Source organism: Entelurus aequoreus, linkage group LG19 (assembly GCF_033978785.1).
Source record: "Entelurus aequoreus isolate RoL-2023_Sb linkage group LG19, RoL_Eaeq_v1.1, whole genome shotgun sequence".
Lineage (NCBI taxonomy): Eukaryota > Metazoa > Chordata > Actinopteri > Syngnathiformes > Syngnathidae > Entelurus > Entelurus aequoreus.
This window is the reverse complement of record NC_084749.1, coordinates 40,471,889-40,484,912: the sequence shown is the minus strand read 5'-3', so window position 1 is coordinate 40,484,912 and position 13,024 is coordinate 40,471,889. Positions and strand designations below refer to the sequence as shown.

Genomic DNA, 13,024 nt, shown 5'->3' with positions numbered 1-13,024 from the left:
CCTAAAATATATACATTAGTGTACCAAAGACAAACAATAAGTGACGAAAAAATTTCCCTCCACCATTTTCTACTGCTTGTCCCATAATCAATAAAATAGTCAATAAAAACAGTCATGACATTAGGTACAATCTAGAATAATCTCTGTCCGCAATACTTCTCCTCTTAGTCTATTCTTAAAACCCACTCTGCTGGTGATTGATACCAAATATTGTGGAAGTCGATTCCAGTAAGTGATTGCCCTATACATTACAGTCTTTTTCAAAACATCACTTTTGGGTTTAAGACGGGTGAAAGCACCTCTTAGGGCTAACCTGGTACCATAGTTGTGACTTTCACTAGCAAGCAACAGCTGAGAATACAGATATGAAGGTTTATGGTATGTATAGATTGTTTTTAATGTGTTGTTAAAGTTAAAGTTAAAGTACCAGGTGTGGTAAAATGACCCTCTGCATTTGACCCATCCCCTTTGTCCACCCCCTGGGAGGTGAGGGGAGCAGTGGGCAGCAGCGGTGGCCGCGCTCGGGAAACATTTTGGTGATTTTAACCCCCAACTCCAACCCTTGATGCTGAGTGATGCTGACATTTTGATTGTTGTTACCATATTTTCCGGACTATAAGGCACACTTAAAGGCCTACTGAAAGCCACTACTACCGACCACGCAGTCTGATAGTTTATATATCAATGATGAAATCTTAACATTGCAACACATGCCAATACGGCCGGGTTAACTTATAAAGTGGAATTTTAAATTTCCCGCGGAACTTCCGGTTGAAAACGTCTATGTATGATGACGTATGCGCGTGACGTCAATGGTTGAAACGGAAGTATTCGGACCCCATTGAATCCAATACAAAAAGCTCGGTTTTCATCGCAAAATCCCACAGTATTCTGGACATCTGTGTTGGTGAATCTTTTGCAATTTGTTTAATGAACAATGAAGACCGCAAAGAAAAAAGCTGTCGGTGGGATCAGTGTATTAGCGGCTGGCTGCAGCAACACAACCAGGAGGACTTTGACTTAGCAGACGCGCTATCCGACGCTAGCCGCCGACCGCATCGATGATCAGGTGAAGTCCTTCGTCGGTCCGTCGATCGCTGGAACGCAGGTGAGCACGGGTGTTGATGAGCAGATGAGGACTGGCTGGCGTAGGTGGATAGCTAATATTTTTAGCATAGCTCTGTGAGGTCCCGTAGCTAAGTTAGCTTGAATGGTGTCGTTAGCAACAGCATTGTTAAGCTTCGCCAGGCTGGAAAGCATTAACCGTGTAGTTACATGTCCATGGTTTAATAGTATTGTTAATTTTCTGTCAATCCTTCCAGTCAGGGGTTTATTTCTTTTGTTTCTATCTGCATTTAAGCCCGATGCTATCACATTAGCTCCGTAGCTAAAGTGCTTCGTCGATGTATTGTCGTGGAGATAAAAGTCACTGTGAATGTCCATTTCGCGTTTTCGACTGTCATTTTCAAGAGGATTTAGTATCCGAGGTGGTTTAAAATACAAATCCGTGATCCACAATAGAAAAAGGAGAACGTGTGGAATCCAATGAACCATTGCACCTAAGTTACGGTCAGAGCGAAAAAAGATACGTCCTGCACTGCACTCTAGTCCTTCACTCTCACGTTCCTCATCCACGAATCTTTCATCCTCGCTCAAATTAATGGGGTAATCGTCACTTTCTCGGTCCGAATCGCTCTCGCTGCTGGTGTAAACAATGGGGAAATGTGAGGAGCCCTTCAACCTGCGACGTCACGCTACTTCCGGTACAGGCAAGGCTTTTTTTATTAGCGACCAAAAGTTGCGAACCCGGTGTGCCTAATGTATGGAATAATTCTGGTTTTGCTTACCAACGTCGAAGCTTTTTTATTTGGTACATGGTGTAATGATAAGTGTGACCAGTAGATGGCAGTCACACACAAGAGATACGTGTAGACTGCAAGTAAACAACACCAACATTTTATATGTCCCATTGAATATATAGAAAAATTACACACAGCGCTCAATAATCTATCATAATGTTTTAGTACGACTTTGGTAAGCTATGAAGCCACACCGCTTGGTGGATTGTACTGTGCTTCAACATACAAGTATTATTATGGTGTGTGGATATGTTAAAACATTATCTGGCGGGTTTTTTTCGCAATATTATGCAAAAGCAACTTTTCTTACCTTTGGTACCTGCTTATCTGTATTTGGGATCTGCATAAGTCCTGAAAAATTGCGCCCATCCGCTTTTGTAGTCCGTGCTGACACCATAGTCGATAAGTTTCTTCTTTTTCTCTATCTTCTTGTCATGTCACATTCATCCTCCACTGTTGCCATTTCTAATATGAAGTAGTGTAAAGTTCTTACTTATATCTGTCAGTAAACTTGTCATGAAAGCTCTAAAACATACCGGTGTAGTGTGTTTACATTATTCACCCGAGGAACTTTAGTTATTAGAGAGCTTTTTTACGGGACACATTTCCGGCGTTGTTATTGCACTAGTGAGCCACGGATGAGGAGATGCTGCTCTGTTATTGATTTAAGTAAAATCTGAATGTCAATAAAACAGTTAGCTCCATCTTTTGACACTTGTTCCACTCCCGTCCTTGCACGCAACACCGCTACAACAAAGATGACGGGGAGAAGATGCTGCCGAGGGTGAGCCACGTAAATAAGACCGCCCACAAAATGGTGCATCCTGAAGCGAGTGTCAGAAAGCGGCTTGAAAATTATCTGTAAAACATTTTGACCAAAGAACCACCATTACATGTTATGTAGACCACAAGGAAGTGTTTTACATTCAGAAAAAAATTAAAATAATATGACTCTTTTGATGCGCCTTATAATCCGGTGCGCCTTAGAAATGAAAAAAAGATCGAAAATAGACAGCGCACTTTATAATCCGGTGCGCCCTATGGTCCGGAAAATACAGTACATAAAAACACTTGATATGAAGCACACTGCACCTTTTGCAAGAAAACACTTATAAGGCAAAACTGATAAAAGGCCGTCATGCTGTTTGCTAATATTTAGTTTTCAATTAGTTTACAATAGAGAAGCTTCTGGTGTATATAGTTAGTTTAACCATTTGGTTTTCCAATATGAAAAATCATTGAATTAATTCATACACTTACAATTCATTCTGGCCCTCAGATTTTCCTTTATGTCTTTGTACTTTTTTGTCTGTATGGATATGAAATGGTCTTACATTATATTCATTATGGTCTTAGAAACATCTTAAAGTTGACTTGTTGAAACCTGCAGAGACCTCTGGTATGTTTATACAGAGTACAGAGCCGCCCCTCTAAGTTTTCCTCAATTGCAGCAAACAAAAACACAATTTCCTACAAATCCTAATACCACTGGAGGATACACACTGAGCTACAGGTATGCACCGCGCAAGACAGCAGCAAGTGACAAGAAGCGACACCTCCTAAAACAACGGAACAATTGCTTAGTACTCTTTAACAGACTTATTGTTGAAAGTGCAACGCAGCAGAAAGTAATCAGCTATAAACAGGCTATTAGCAAGTAGATTAATAAGAGGTTTCGAGAGAGAGAGAGAGAGAGAGAGAGAGAAGACTGTAACAAACTACACAAGCAACAGAGCACAGTGGACATTCACCTAAGGCAGGGGTCGGCAACCCAACATGTTGAAAGAGCCATATTGGACCAAAAATACAAAAAAACAAATCTGTCTGGAGCCGCAAAAAATAAAAGCCTTATGTAAGTGTTATAATGAAGGCAACACATAAGTTAGTGTCTTAGAGGGTTAGATAACTCCTGGAAATCCATCCATCCATCCATCTTCTTCCGCTTAAGCAGGAAGCCCAGACCTTCCTCTCCCCAGCCACTTCGTCCAGCTCTTCCCGGGGGATCCCGAGGCGTTCCCAGGCCAGCCGGGAGACATAGTCTTCCCAATGTGTCCTGGGTCTTCCCCGTAGCCTCCTACCAGTCGGACGTGCCCTAAACACCTCGGGTGGCATCCTGACCAGATGCCCGAACCACCTCATCTGGCTCCTCCCGATGTGGAGGAGTAGCGGCTTTACTTTGAGCTCCCCCCGGATGGCAGAGCTTCTCACCCTATTTCCAAGAGAGGAAACTCATTTTGGACGGTGTGCCCGTGATCTTGTCCTTTCGGTCATAACCCAAAGCTCATGACCATAGGTGAGGATGGGAACGTAGATCGACCGGTAAATTGAGAGCTTTGCCTTCCGGCTCAGCTCCTTCTTCACCACAACGGATCGATACAGCGTCCGCATTACTGAAGACACCGCACCGATCCGCCTGTCGATCTCACTATCCACTCTTCCCTCAGCTGTGAACAAGACTCTGAGGTCCTTGAACTCCTCCACTTGGGGCAGGGTCTCCTCCCCAACTCGGAGATGGCACTCCACCCTTTCCCGGGCGAGAACCATGGACTCTGACTTGGAGGTGCTGATTCCCATCCCAGTCGCTTCACACTCGGCTGCGAACCGATCCAGTGAGAGCTGAAGATTTTTGCCGGATGAAGCCATCAGGACCACATCATCTGCAAAAAGCCGAGACCTAATCCTGCAGCCACCAAAGCTCATGACCATAGGTGAGGATGGGAAAGTAGATCGACCGGTAAATTGAGAGCTTTGCCTTCCAGCTCAGCTCCTTCTTCACCACAACGGATCGATAAAGGGTCCACATTACTGAAGACGCCGCACCGATCCACCTGTCGATCTCACGATCCCCTCTTGGAAATTACTGCCTTAAAACCGCCAAAGGTATAGATGTGTGTGTCCAAGTTAAAGGAAACGACAGGCTGTCTTCTTCTGAAGGATTTATTACAATCTTGGCAAACTGGGTAACGTTTGCTGTGGTCTGGAACAACATGGCACACAATCAGAAATGCAGCCAATATTACGTACAGATAATGTGTCATGAGACATGCAAATATACATTTAATACACATAAATAGCATTTTAGCATGGGTATTAGCACTCCACGCAAGTCAATAACATCAACAAAGCTCACCTTTGTGCATTCACGCACAGCATAAAACGTTTGGTGGACAAAATGAGACAAAGAAGGATTGGCATAAAACACGTCTTTCTGTGGCAGCGACGGAGGAAGATGTACACGTAAACCAACTATGGTGAGTTCAAGGACCGCCAAAATTAGTAGGACAAAACGGCGCTCGCCAAATACTGTCATCAGTGAAGCATAAACACAAACATATTAAACAGTGGGCTTTCTAACAATTAGAAAGGCTTGTGTTATGTTTGTCCTCCTACAGAAACATTATTAAAACAACACATATATTTTTCCCCCCATCTTTTTTCCATCTTTAAAAACGCTCCAGTGAGCCACTTGGGCGGTGCTAAAGAGCCGCATGCGGCTCGAGAGCCGAGAGTTGCTGAGCCCCGACCTAAGGAGAGGGCAGATCGGTCCAAATGTCGGCAGTATCAACAGAAAGGATCATATCGGTATAGGACAGGGGTCGGCAACCCAAAATGTTGAAAGAGCCATATTGGACCACAAATACAAAAACAAATCTGTCTGGAGCCGCAAAAAATTTAAAGCCATATTACATGAGTCATGAGATATACATTTAATTAAGAGGACTTAAAGGAAACTAAATGAGCTCAAATATAGCTACGAATGAGGCATAATGATGCAATATGTACATATCGCTAGCCTCAATAGCATGTTAGCATCGATTAGCTTGCAGTCATGCAGTGACTAAATATGTCTGATTAGCACTCCACACAAGTCAATAACATCAACAAAACTCACCTTTGTGCACTCAAGCACAACGTTAAAAGTGTGGTGGACAAAATGAGACGGAAAAAGAAGTGGCATAAAACACGTCCTAGAAAGTCGGAGAAAGTTATACATGTAAACAAACTATACGATGAGTTCAGGGACCGCCAAAATTAATAGGACAAAACGGCGCTCGCCAAATACTCGAATCAGTGAAGCATGTTTAATATAAACAGTGTGATTTATAACAATTAGGGAGGTTTGTGTCATGTTTGTCCTACAGAAACCATATTAAAACAAAAAAATATATTTTTTTCCCCTCATCTTTTTCCATTCTTCATACATTTTTGAAAAATCTCCAGAGAGCCACTAGGGCGGCGCTAAAGAGCCGCATGCGGCTCTAGAGCCGCGGGTTGCCGACCCCCGGTATAGGAGGTATTGGATCGATATTTTTATTACCACAAATTCATGGAACAAGTCCCTGGGCAAAGAAGGACTTTAAGTGCAAACAACTAAGGAGTCAAATGAGGATTAGATGGTGGTGGTGTCTTTTTTAGGTATTATCATACCTTTTTTACTATTGCAAGATTATACTATTCGATGTATTTTGCTCAAACAATTGTATGTAAAAAAAAAAGAATAATAAAATAGTTCAACTGTTCTGTTGATACGAGCTGTGTTTCAATTCGGTGGCTGCATCCTTTGCAGTGCACATGTGTGGGGTGCAGACACTCTTGTGGTGCGCCAAGGCTGTCCCAAGTCAAAAAAGTTCCAAGTGTCCTTCGAATCCGGCCGAAAAATGTGTCCTTTTCTCCCACTAGCAGAAAGTCTGGATCCATGTACACTTCACGCCCTTTCATATCCCTAGATCTTTTGGCACACTCAACTCTGAAAATTATTTTCAACATGGCAGGGCTCAGCAGAGTGGAAAGAACAGCTTTAAAATGTAAGTATGGCGTTATTACGCTGGGAATAACACCATATATACATATTTTTTTTATTACCGTATTTTCCGGGCTATAAGGCTCACTTAAAATCTTTTTTTTCTTTCTCAAAACTGGACAGTGTGCCTTATAACACGGTGCGCCTAATGTAAGGAATAAGTTTGGTTGAGCATACCCACCTCGAAGCTATTTTTATTTGGTACATGGTGTGATTATAAGTGTGAACAGTAGATGGCAGTCAAACATAAGAGATAAGTGTATTGGCAGTCAAACATAAGAGATAAGTGTAGGCTGCATTATGATGGGTCTGAAATAAAAAACACCAACATTTTAAATGTTCCATTGAAAATATAGAACATTACACACGGCGCTCAAAAATCTTTTAAAATATTTTAGTATGACTTTGCTAAGCTATGAAGCCGCACCGCTTAAAGGATTGTCGGCGCATTAAACATGCAAGTATTATCATGGTGTGTGTATAAGGTAAGACATATTATCTGGCGTTTTGTTTCACAATATTATGCAAAAGTAACTTTTCTTACTTTCTGGTACCTGCTGATGTGTATTTGGGATCTGTGTAAATCCTGAAAAATTTAAGAGTTTGGCAGCTATGACGTTGTGTTGAATCGATACCCACATTTTGACTATTGGCTACTGGTAATAAACTTTCCAAAACCAGAAATTAGGCAATACAGTACAATATATTCTAAGTCAGCAGGCAAAAGAGGGGCTTTGTAACATGTTACTGTTTTGAAATGTTTCTATTTAAGGCACAGTTCATTTTTAGGTAGAGCCAACAAACGTTAGTTTTATAAATTACTCGAATATTAGAAAAATGTGTCAGAAGAGTAATAGTTATAAAACTGGTCTTTAGTGACAGCTGTAGTTAAAACTAAGGTGATTTCATGGTTTATTTTCAGATCATATAGTCAATAGCAGGGCAGAACAGGGGTTAGTATGTGTGCCTCACAATACAAAGGTCCTGGGTTTAATCCTGTGCTCGGGATATTCCTGTGTGGAGTTTGCAGGTTCTCCCCGTGACTGCGTGGGTTCCCTCCGGGTACTCCGGCTTCCTCCCACCTCCAAAGACATGCACCTGGGGATAGGTTGATTGGCAACACTAAATTGGCCCTAGTGAATGAATGTGAGTGTGAATGTGGCGACTTGTACACCGCCTTCCGCCCGTGTGCAGCTGAGATAGGCTCCAGCACCCCCGGCCCCCCCCGCGACCCCATAAGGGACAAGCGGTAAAAAAATGGATGCATGGATTGATAGTCAATAGCACTCACCATGAATTAATTGAAAAATGTGCAGTTAATGCGTCTGATCAGTGTCACGATCAGCACATGGTTGGATGGTTTTGTTTTTGTTTTGTTCTGCCAATTCCAATACGGAATCTGTGTTGGAATTGGCAGAACAAAACCCTGATTGGAGCACCTCAAATCTTAACAATAAATTGACGAGTCGGATTATAGGGTGTTAAAGGCCTACTGAAATGATTTTGTTTTATTTAAACGGGGATAGCAGATCTATTCTATGTGTCATACTTGATCATTTCGCGATATTGCCATATTTTTGCTGAAAGGATTTAGTATAGAACAACGACGATAAAGATCGCAACTTTTGGTATCTGATAAAAAAAGGCTTGCCCCTACCGGAAGTAGCGTGAAGTAGTCAATTGAACATATACGCAAAGTTCCCTGTTGTTTACAATGATGGCCGCATGAAGTGAGAGAGATTCGGACCGAGAAAGCGACGATTTCCCCATTAATTTGAGCGAGGATGAAATATTTTTAAATGAGGAAAGTGCAAGTGAAGGACTAGTGGGGAGTGGAAGCTATTCAGATAGGGAAGATGCTGTGAGAGCCGGGGGTGACCTGATATTCAGCTGGAAATGACTACAACAGTAAATAAACACAAGACATATATATACTCTATTAGCCACAACACAACCAGGCTTATATTTAATATGCCACAAATTAATCCCGCATAAAAACACCTAGGTGTTTGTTATGCTAGCTCCTAGCTACTAGCTCGAGCTAGTTATAGCTCGAGCGGGTAATATGGACGGGATCCTGTATATATAACCCGCCAATACAATTCAAACACCTGCACAACACACACACTCACTCAGCCCAAACAACCGTTCACCTAATCCAAGGTTCATAAAGCTTATATATTTAATCAAAGTTACGTACATGACACGCACGTACTGGCAAGCAATCAAATGTTTGGAAGCGCGCGGGTGGGACCTGATATTCAGCTGGGAATGACTACAACAGTAAATAAACACAAGACATATATATACTCTATTAGCCACAACACAACCAGGCTTATATTTAATATGCCACAAATTAATCCTAATGCTAGCTCCTAGCTCCTAGCTACTAGCTCGAGCTAGTTATAGCAAGCGATCAAATGTTTGGAAGCGCAGCTGTGTACTCACGTTATCGCAACTGTGTATCCAAATCAAAGTCCTCCTGGTAAGAGTCTCTGTTGTCCGAGTTCTTCCATCTTGACTGCATCTTTCGGGAATGTAGACAAAGAAGCGCCGGCTGTGTACGTGTTGTTGCTGACTTCCCTCGCAAAATAGACACTTCGCACCGACAACTTTCTTCTTTGCTTGCTCAGCTTCTTTCTCCATAATGCAATGAACAAATTGCAACAGATTCACCAACACAGATGTCCAGAATACTGTGGAATAATGAGATGAAAACAGAGCTATTTCGTATTGACTTCAATGGTGTCTGAATACTTCCGTTTCAATGATTGACGTCACACGCATACGTCAACCCTCAGAGGCGTTTCGAACCGGAAGTTTAGCGGGAAATTTAAAATTGCACTTTATAAGTTAACCCGGCCGTATTGGCATGTGTTGCAATGTTAAGATTTCATCATTGATATATAAACTATCAGACTGCGTGGTCGGTAGTAGTGGCTTTCAGTAGGCCTTTAAAGTGTACACCTATTCAGTGTCTTTTTAGTCATGGCCTTTTGAATTCAGTTTGACATTCTTGTTGAATAAAGACTACTCCATTCATAGATGTTTATTTATGAACTCTGCTGCTCATGTGGTTGCTACAAAAATAAAAATGTTGTGTTAAACGTTTGTCCGTTTAAAAGCAAGGACAAGCATCTATGGATACTAAAAAGGCGTTTGACCAAGTGGAATGGAATTATCTCTTGTATGTCCTGGAGAGATTCGGCTTTGCTAAGTTGTATTTCAATGATTGAGCTCCTTTATTCATCTCAAGGCCTTGGTCAGTACAAATAATTAGCAATCCCAATATTTTTGCTTCTACGCTTAAAACCAACCCGCTTACTACGGGCATATGTAGACACAATGTGCGGGTGAAGGTCGTTCTCTATGCAGATGACACTCCTTCTGTTTGTCTCAGAACTCTCCGTCTCGGTCCGAGCTGTCTTTAGTACCCTTTTACTTGGGCAAAAGTGAAATATTTTGCATAAATGATGCTGCTAAAAAATACTCTCTGAAAAATGTCCTTTAAAATCGCCTCACAAAGTTTCACATACCTGGGCATCCAGGTCACACATACAGTTAAAGTTGAAGGTAAAGTAGCAATGATTGTCACACACAGCAGACAGCAGCTCTATTATTGTCCATTCTTAATATGTACAAGACACATAAGAACTGAAATTACATTTTCGGTACAGTCCCACTAATAGCAGACATACGTTACAGGGGGACAAGACGGGACCGCCAACGGAACAGCAACTTACAGCGCTCCTTAAAAAAGGTGGGAAAAATGTGACATTGGGAAAGGACAAGAGTAAAAAAAAATATCAGTGTAAGGCTGGACCCTCAGGAGGGGTCCAGACTGAGTCCGAGGAAAAAACCTCACATAGCATGGCACACATAAACATGATACATGTAATCACAACAACTCGCAACAGAGGGGGGGTTGGGGCCCTGGAGGCCGGCTGCCGCTATAAAGCGCTACTCAGCATCCACAACCCCGGAGGAATTAAGCAGTGGTGAAGGCGTTGATTTGGGGAGGGGCGGGTGCGTGCATGTATGCCCAATTAACTTGGGTGAGATGTTGAAATGTTTTTGTGCACTGGGGCCGATCTCAAAGTTCGACACCAGGTGTTGTTGAAAAAAAGGAAGGTCAAAAGCGTCCATCGTTGAGGAGTCCTCGGGGGAGTTCTACAGAACAGCCTGTTCCCGATTGCATCAAGGCCATTCGAGGGAGTCAAATCGTAGATTAAGATGTTGTTTTTCTTCGAGCAGTCCAAACAATGACTTGCCTGCTCTGTGTCCGTGCTGGATCTCTCAAATTCAATTTAATTATTCCTTCTCAGCAAACTTCTCCAAGATGAGATCCATTTTGCGATTCAAATCAGAAATCGCTCCAGTCTGTGTTCCCACAGCCCGACCCAATCCTTCCATTGCGTTGAACAGCCGTTGGGCCCCTTGAGTGGCTGCCATCGTCTTCCGAATTTGACGATACAGCAGAGCAATGCCAAGCCCAATCAGCAGTTGCCCCGCGATCACGGTTCCAAATAGGTAGATGTCTTCCACATCCTCGATGGAAAGCACTGAGAGGCACATGAGTTTCCATTTATCCCAGGAATCTCTCACGTACCCTGCAGCAATGGTTCCATCAGGGCAGCCAAGCTCCCCCGAACCTCTTTTCCTTGTCGAAAAGACTGTGTCAATTGCGTCGAGAGTCCAGCTGATCATATTCATATTTAATGTTTAGATTTGAGGACAGCGCAAGGAAAGAGGCTTCAAAAAAGTTCAGACAAAGACAAGGTCACAGAAAGCAAGCAGGGAAGGAGGGAACGGAGAAAAATGTGACCGCCCTCACCAAGAGGCAGGACAGAACAGTCTAGGTGTGGTGAAATTTTTCCTCTGCATTTGACCCATCCCCTTGTTCCACCCCCTGGGAGGTGAGGGGAGCAGTGAGAAGCAGCGGTGGCCGTGTCCGGGAATCATTTTGGTGATACATCCATCCATTTTCTACCGCGTATTCCCTTCGGGGTCGCGGGGGTCGCTGGAGCCTATCTCAGCTACAACCGGGCGGAATGCGGGGTACACCCTGGACAAGTCGCCACCTCATCGCAGGGCCAACACAGATAGACAGACAACATTCACACTCACAATCACACACTAGGGCCAATTTTAGTGTTGCCAATCAACCTATCCCCAGGTGCATGTCTTTGGAGGTGGGAGGAAGCCGGAGTACCCGGAGGGTATTTAACCCCCAATTCGAACCCTTGATGCTGAGTGCCAAGCAGGGAGGTAATGGGTCCCATTTTTTGATAGTCTTTGGTATGACTCGGCCGGGGTTTGAACTCACAACCTACCGCTCTCAAGGTCACTGAGTTGGTTACAGTATGTTTGCAGAACTTTATAAAGCCAAGAGGGTGACCAGAATCCAAGGAGATTTTGATTGCTGGTTCCAATCTACAGTGGCTCGTGTCAACTCTATCAAAATTAATATATGTCCACAATTTTCTTATCTGTTCCAGTGCATACCACTTTTTGTCCCTCAGTCCTTCTTCCATAAATTAGATAGTCAGATTTTAGATTTCATTTGGAATAACAAGACTCACAGGTAACGCAAACACTATTTGCAAAGACCTGAATTGTTGGGAGGGTTTGCTCTACCAAACTTTATGTGTTATTCCTGGGCTACCAACAGGGGCGCCGAAAAGGGGGGGTAAAGGAGACGGATTCTAGGGGCCCATGATGGAGGGGGGCCCAGGGAGGCCCCTAAAGATGATGAAATTATAATACAGGGGGCCCTGTAAAGATTCTTTTCATGGGGCCCAAAATCCCTAGCGGCGCCCCTGGCTACCAACATTAGAATTCTTAAGTATTGGCTACAATATGAAACCAGTGATCCTCTGTTATGTCTGGTTATGGAGGCTAGCTCAACTAAACCAGTTGAGGTTATCGATAGAGTCCATATAATTTGGGAATGGTGCTATTACCAAAGGCAGTAGGCTTCGCGAGAGTTGTGGCATCATTAATGTTACAGCTGCTACAGCATTGGTAATTAGTAGCTTGTTAGAAATGTGTCAATACTTAGAATTTAATAAGGTAGTGATCAGACATTATTTAAATGTACGGGAGGACCATAACTTTTGAGGTGGTAATCAATCAATCAATCAATCAATCAATGTTTATTTATATAGCCCTAAATCACAAGTGTCTCAAAGGGCTGTACAAGCCACAACGACATCCTCGGTACAGAGCCCACATACGGGCAAGGAAAAACTCACCCCAGTGGGACGTCGGTGAATGACTATGAGAAACCTTGGAGAGGACCGCATATGTGGGTAACCCCCCCCCACCCCCCCCCTCTAGGGGAGACCGAAAGCAATGGATGTCG

At 43.1% G+C, this 13,024-nt stretch overlaps 1 protein-coding gene across 1 annotated transcript in view; it reads left to right on the top strand.

The window, feature by feature from the left end:
* Nucleotides 1-13,024, top strand: part of LOC133634930 (BMP/retinoic acid-inducible neural-specific protein 3-like) — a 261,185-nt gene that overhangs the window by 135,007 nt on the left and 113,154 nt on the right. The window lies entirely within an intron of this gene.